Source organism: Labrus bergylta, chromosome 9 (assembly GCF_963930695.1).
Source record: "Labrus bergylta chromosome 9, fLabBer1.1, whole genome shotgun sequence".
Classification (NCBI taxonomy): domain Eukaryota; kingdom Metazoa; phylum Chordata; class Actinopteri; order Labriformes; family Labridae; genus Labrus; species Labrus bergylta.
In genome coordinates this window covers 8,726,271-8,733,428 of record NC_089203.1, presented here as the reverse complement: position 1 = coordinate 8,733,428, position 7,158 = coordinate 8,726,271, and the positions used below count along the sequence as shown (strand labels likewise).

The window sequence follows — 7,158 nt, the reverse complement described above, 5'->3', positions numbered from 1 at the left end:
GCTACATCTGGCCACTGGGTGGCAGTGTATAGGATGACTTGCTCAGTTCCACTGAAGTGGCTGATGTGAAACCATGCATTATGTAGTAAAAGAGCTGTCCACTGTAGTGAAGTCTATGTGTGAAAGGGTTAAAAATAATGAAAAACATGTTGCTATGTCACAGTTGGATAATGACTGGTGTAAATACTAAGATTTAGGGCTGAATTAGATCCCTTGATTTATGCCCATAAAAGGATAATAGTAGTATTTATGTGGACTGTTGGGGCCTACTTGGACCCTGGTGGCTGTTTGAGCCTTTAACAGCTGATATTTACTCATCTGGCATGGCTGACTGTGTGTGTGTGTGTGTGTGTGCGTGCGTGCGTGCGTGCATGCGTGTGTGTGTGTGTGCGTGTGTCTGAGGTGTGTATTCCTGTGCACATGTTTGTGATATTTACTGATTTGTCTTGCTGTGCTGTTCATATTTATGCATGACTGCACCTGCGTGCATGTGTGCACTCGTGTGTGACATTTACTCAACTGGTCATGCGGGTCGTTTGTGTGTGAAGTTCAGGTTTGCTGTGGGCCCTCTTCCCAATTCAATAACCTCCTACCGTTCTAAAATATACGCACAGATGCCTTGAGATGATTACAGCACCAGGCAGAGGCGCTGCTTGTCAACAGGCAAGTCATGCCAGTAAAGGGACCCCCGAGGGCTGACAAACTTTAAACCACAGCAGTAGTTCAGACTGTGCAAATTTTGCAATGACAGTAGGAAACCTCCCTAAGAAGGCCCCATCTGACAGCACTCACTCTTGTTGCTCTGCAAAGCTTATCATGCATTATTCTCGGGAAAACCACTGACAGAAAATGAAGGGGAATTATCTGTCTGGGAGTAAAAACAGCAAAAATGTTGTTTGAAGGGGCCCACAATTAGTTTTTGTCTAGGGCTCCAACAGACTCTAGAATCGCCACCGGCACCAGATATGACCCTTTACATGCCAGCAATAGAGATAAAACAATACCGACCCTGTCTGTCTGCAGCTTTCTTTAAGGGTCCTCGCACCGTGAGTCCTCAGGCCCTCCGAGCTTAGGAGGATGCTCCTAACAAACAAGCAGTTACTACACTACATAACACTGTACTAATCTAAAGGTTGCAGAAATACACCAAGATATGCAGCAAAGAGCAAACAGAGGCAGGTAAGAAGGAGAAAGAGACCTTGTAAACATGTTTATAAGCAATCCTGTACTTATGATCCTTCAGCTTTGAAATGTTTTCTGAGGAAGATGAAATGAGAAATGTTCTTTAGCTCAAGGAGACACCATACACACACTTTGACTCAGTAAGTAAATGTTGTTGATTTTTAAATCATCTTTGCATGTTTAAGATGATACTAAATGTTTTTTTCTTTATTAAGTGAAGGCACTTGGTGTTTTAAGATGCTCTTTAGCTGTTGTGAGGTATAAAAGAAGCCAACTGATTGACAGTTCTGTTTGTTTATAGATTTGAGCTCTGAAAAGGCCAAGAGCACATAAAGTGAGGGCAGCTGCAGGGTCCGTGTACCTTCCGTTCATTCTATTTCCAATTCTGAAACGCAAATCAAACAACAAATTTAGGGCCATTTTTTCTATTTCCATTTCTGAAACAAAAATCGGACAACTATTTAATTACCCTTTTTTTTAAAAAAGTATTGTATTTTCTGACTCAAATTTTAGTTTTCGGGGAAAGGCCTTAAATTTCTGTTTTTCCATTTTCAATTTTCAAGTTTTACGCTTTTCAGTCTGTGGCCCGGAAATAAATAAATAATCGCGCGGATTGGTCCGCTTGTCAGGAAGGGTCAGGAAGGTCGCGGTGCTCGTCTAGTTTAATTTCAACTTGATGTCGGTACGGTAACAATTCCTTGTGCGCAATGGACTCAACCAGTTATATCCTTTTTAAAGGAAACAAAAGGCTAACGCTTAAGGAGGACGACATGATTGGAGACAAAATCGCCAGAATATTCCAGGTAAGTAACACTTTTTTCGTTTGCTTGGAGAACATGCTAAAATCAAAGGATGCTATGCATAGCACACGACTGATTAAGGCTTCTCAATGTTTTCTTTCAAAGGTATATGCTCCTAGCCTGTACATAACTGATGATGACAATGTGGCGATATTCCCGGGATCGGCTGGACATTTCAGCTGCTTGGACCTTAGACCTCATGGCCACTATGAGGTTCATGGGGATGATATTGCTCTACCAGTCGCCGAGCAGACTCCTTCATTGTCAGGCCAGAACCGTTTCCAGTTCCATCGTATAGCACAGCCCACTGCTGCTCTAGGATCACCTGCTCAGGCCATTGCTCCCACTACCCCGCGAGCAAGCATGAGTAACACCTTCCAAAGGTACCCCCAGTTCCATCACTTCAGAGCCCCTACCCTTGACTAGCAAGCTACATATTAAAAAGGGGGTTTGTTTGGGCCAAGGCTAGCTACATAAGAATACATCAACATCATTGTATTTGTTTTTGTGATCCTTTGTAACCAAGATAATTTAAAACTTGAATCAGTTGTAATTGGATCAATTGTAATGTAGGCTATGTGTTTGTGATGGAATTAATTGATTTGACTTGATGTAAACCACTCCCACAACAATCTTTCTAGGTCTGTTTTCATTGCTGAGCTCAGCCAGGGGAAACTGAAGCCTGCTCGTATGGTTGTACTCAGACTGTTTGAGTTTGAAGCCACAACCACAGGTATCCTTGCAAAAATACAAGATGCCCTGCAGAGTGATGACCCTCTCATCCTGACTGATGCCCAGGGAAATGAGACTGTGGACTCCGAAGGGACAAGAGGTACTAATTGAAAAAATGAATAATTGCATAAAAATAAATGAAAATGCTTTGTTTGATAAACTACATGCCCCATCTACTTCAATACTATGCTCTCTTTATCTCTTAATTTTTTGGACCCACAAAGTATTCTGTTCAGCTGTAAATGTGTTTACCTTATATCTGTTACATTCTCTTGCTAGGATCCAAGTATTGGAAGCAAAATGCCAAAAAGTTTCTTGCTGTCCCAGAGCAGATCTTCCATGAGTTCAAGCAAGGAACAAAGGGAAAGAAACTGAGGTAAACATTTGAGTGTTTTAAATAACATCTCTCTTAAAAAAAAAAAACAAAAAAAAAAACAAGAAAGAGTTATATGAATATTGTATAATACATTTTTTGTTTGTTTTTGTTTTTAACCCTCCTTGTAGTAATAAAGATATGGACTCCACAGGTCTTCAGGGGGTCCATGATAAAATAGAAGAAGTGATCTTGGCTGCTCAAGGACTGAGGGAAGTCACCACAGTCATAAAAGACCTGTCAACACATGCTAGCAGCACTAGGGGCACCATGCTGGTTCTGACCAACACCATGATAACACACATGAAAGATGCCTTTGGTTGTATTGTATGCAAAGGTCTGTAACATAATTTGTTGTTTGATCTATATTAAAATCTACCTTTTAAGCAGGATCTAGTTGAATGTTCAAGTGAATCAATCATTAATTTTTGCTTTTCCATGTTATAGTGAAACTGTCCCTTGCCAAGCTTTTACACATATGTAATATGTAGATTAAAGGAACAGTTCACCCAAAAATTAAAATTCTGTCATCATCTACTCACCCTCATGCCAGTTAAAACACAAGTAGCAAGTGGGTCTCCATTGACTTTCTATGCACTGTGTTGAAGTCAATGGAGACCCACTTGCTCTCCAGTAGTGCTGCAACCTCCTTGTGTGTTATATAGACAAACTACACCTGTGTTTTAACTGGCATGAGGGTGAGTAGATGATGACAGAATGTTCATTTTTGGGTGAACTGTTCCTTTAAGTAAAGACAAAATAATATATTGAACTCTAATATTGCATATGTATTGTCCTTTTTATTTTTTTCATCAAACAGGGTAATGGAAGAGCCTGTGATTGCCGTATGCTGCAAAAACTGCGTTGACCAGTGGATGCTGACATCCGACCAGGGCCTCAAATGCAGGGCACGAGTTCTCTGTCAATGTACACAGGCTGACCAGTCTTGACAATGTTCTCTCCATATTGGCTGGTGTAATTAAGATGGATTAACCCTTTAAGTGTGATTGTATCACATTCTATGCTTTAAGCTTGATTACCTCTGTTACATCTAGCTAATTGCCTTGTTCTAAAGTCAGTTGTAATTTTGCACTTTATCAACAGCTGTAGAGGATACAGAATAGTTTTATTTTTATACATTTTTTGTATTTCATGTTGCACTTAAGACAAATATTGTGTAATGTTTAACATTGCTATTGTTGCAATTTTAGCAAGTGTTTGATTTTATTTGTTAAAGGAAAGTGACAAAATATACAGTATATCCAGAACCAACTTGTCTTTATTTGACATATTTCTGCGTAATGTTTATCAGATACAGCAATGCATCTTGAAAAGGTACAAAGTTATAGTTTACCACATTATCTAATAAAACTGAAATATCAGGGTACTCTACAGCAAAAAGTTGTTCTGCTGATATTTTGGCCTCCTCAGTTGAGAAGGGGTCAGTTCCAAAGCAGGAGACTTCACTAGTCAGTGAAGAGCCAACAGCCTGCTGGTACATGTCTGCTGCTTGGGAGGCATGGGGCAACAACTCCTCTCCCAGTTTTTTTTGGACATCCTCCTGCTACCGAACAATTGGGTGTTCCTTTGCCTGTGAAGCAAAGCATAGGTCACAAAATGTGATTATGGTTAAAATTCACTGTCAACTTTAAAATAAGAAGTTCACAAAAAAGGACTGGATTGTGTGATACATGTTTTTTTTATTTAACTCACCTGGGATTCTGTGTGCATTCCATGCATGTACAGCTCTTGTTATACCAATCTTGCAAAGCTCAGCAGTAAGGTTAGATGTACAGTATCTAGTCACGTTGTCATCCATGTTGAGGACTTCCTGATCCTGCAGCTGTATGAGGGCCTCCTTCACTGGGTAATTTACCCGGTTATTTATCTCTACCCATGTTCGCTCTACCGTATGATTCTGTAGACAAGAAAAGGGTAGATTTTTTTTTTAAACTAAAAGGTAGATAATATAAAAACAATACTCAATTAAAAGAATCCCCACTACATTTAGTCTGCAAAATCAACATGGTGAGAGGAAACAGGATTATATCAGATGTAAAAAGTTTACAGACAGTATGAAGAGGTTGGATTAGGAGTCCAAGGAGCAGGACCATTGATGCGTATGGGTACCTACAAGCACCCCCACTCAAGGGTGTATCTGGTTAAAGTGATATTTCGGTTTGCACAAAGTTGTGTCCTATCGGGTAATATGCTATAGATATTCAACTCACCACAGTGTTTTTCGCCAGATCTCCTTGTAGTGCCCCCCCCTCCCACATTTTGTACATTAAGGAGACCGTTACCTCACCTTTGTTGACTGAATTTGGCAATATGGTTGCCTTTGCAAGTTGTGTCTGTGGTTAGACAGCATCTCCTGCATGTAGAGGGACAAGTAAAATTCCCGGCCAAGGTCCACCCTGACCTGGTCCCACATCCAAGAACTGCTGATCTGTAAAATAGTGAAACATGACTCATTCAAATGTTGACTCATCAAATGTTGAGTCTGCAATGTAGGATAGACCAACAATATTGCAATCTACTAGTGCACCGTTTTTGTGACTTATTGAAAAGAAGGGTGGCTATATTGGTCACAGATTTTTTTTTTTTACTGTCAGAAATGTTTATTTGGAAATTTTTAGTTGTCTGTTTATTATTCTCACTTTAACAGAAGAACGTAAACAGGTGAGATGGGAACATTTTCATTTTTCATTCAGTTGCCTAATAATTGTGCACACAGATTCTAAGAAAGCCATAACCTTACTTTTACTTTCAGGTTTGAGGTTTATTAACATTTTGGATTGACCGAAAGCACTGTATTTTTCAGGATTCATTTTATTATTTAACAACTACAGTGCTTTTGGTCAATCCAAAATGTACCCCCTGTTGTACCTCAGAGTACCCCTTGGGGTACACGGACCCCCATTTGAGAAATAATGGGTCAGTATGCCTATCACAAATAAAAAAGCCCAAAAAAAAACCGTTAGAATCCATATAACGTATAATAGTTTGTTATATGGATTCGACCGTTTTTCTAAAAAGTCACTAACAGTTTTAAAAAATGTCAAAAAAATTGAAAAAAGTCACAAAGTCACAAAAAAACTTGCAGAAAAGTGAAGTTGTGAGAAAAGTTAGTCTTTATATTACATACAAAGTAAAAAAAAAGTACGTATGTATAAAGACTAACTTTTCCATGGACTTTTTCACAAAAAATTACGCCTGCCTGAATTTTTGCCCTGGATTCTGAAATCAGAGAAAGGTTGAGAAAAGAAAAGTTAAGAAGTACTGGACTAACCTGTAAACTTCTTCATATATCGTGAGGTTATTCTTAACTGGCATGGTTGCGTGGGCAACGACCTTACTCTGCTGTACCCATCGATTGCGAGAACATGTGTCACTCCAAACATGACCAATTTTTCATTCTGGTCGATGTGGATTTTGTGTCCCATGTATGCAGCACTGTAGAGGACGGGGTTAAGGTTACGTGCACCCTTTGGGGGAAAAGTAAGTAAAAGTTAGCTAGTAAAATAAATTATACAATATACCACAACATTAAAGGCTTGCAAAAGATACTTACACGTTTGCGCATTTCGTGATAGGGACAATGAGTTGTTCTCAAAATCTTCCCCACCCGGCGTTCACCAGCAACCACTCCCATTGCAGACCGGTACCCGGTCATCATCTTTCGACCATAAGTTGACCCTGTCTGATGAATCAACATAAGTAAGCTGTAACATGTAGGCCTAGTCTTCATGGATTTATATTTCATAAAATATACGTAGTCTAGAAATAAATCAACAGAGGTGGGTAGAGGAGCCAAAAATTGTACTCAAGTAAGAGTATTGTTACTTCAGCATAATATGACTCAAGTAGAAGTAAAAAGTAGTCATCCAAATAATATTTGAGTTAGAGTAAAAAAGTACTTGGGGGGGAAAAAACTACTGAAGTACTGAGCAACTGTTGAGTAACATCTGATTAATTTGTGAAGACATGCATTTAATCAGAAAAAAATACAAAATACTAATCTTCAGGTAAATTTGAGTACTTTCAATCAATAAAATAATAGAATAAATA

The 7,158-nt window shown here is 39.1% G+C and overlaps 1 pseudogene; it reads right to left on the bottom strand.

Moving 5' to 3' along the window:
* Nucleotides 1-4,348: 4,348 nt before the first annotated feature.
* Nucleotides 4,349-6,805, bottom strand: LOC136180003 (uncharacterized; annotated as a pseudogene).
* Between the last annotated feature and the right edge of the window lie 353 nt (nt 6,806-7,158).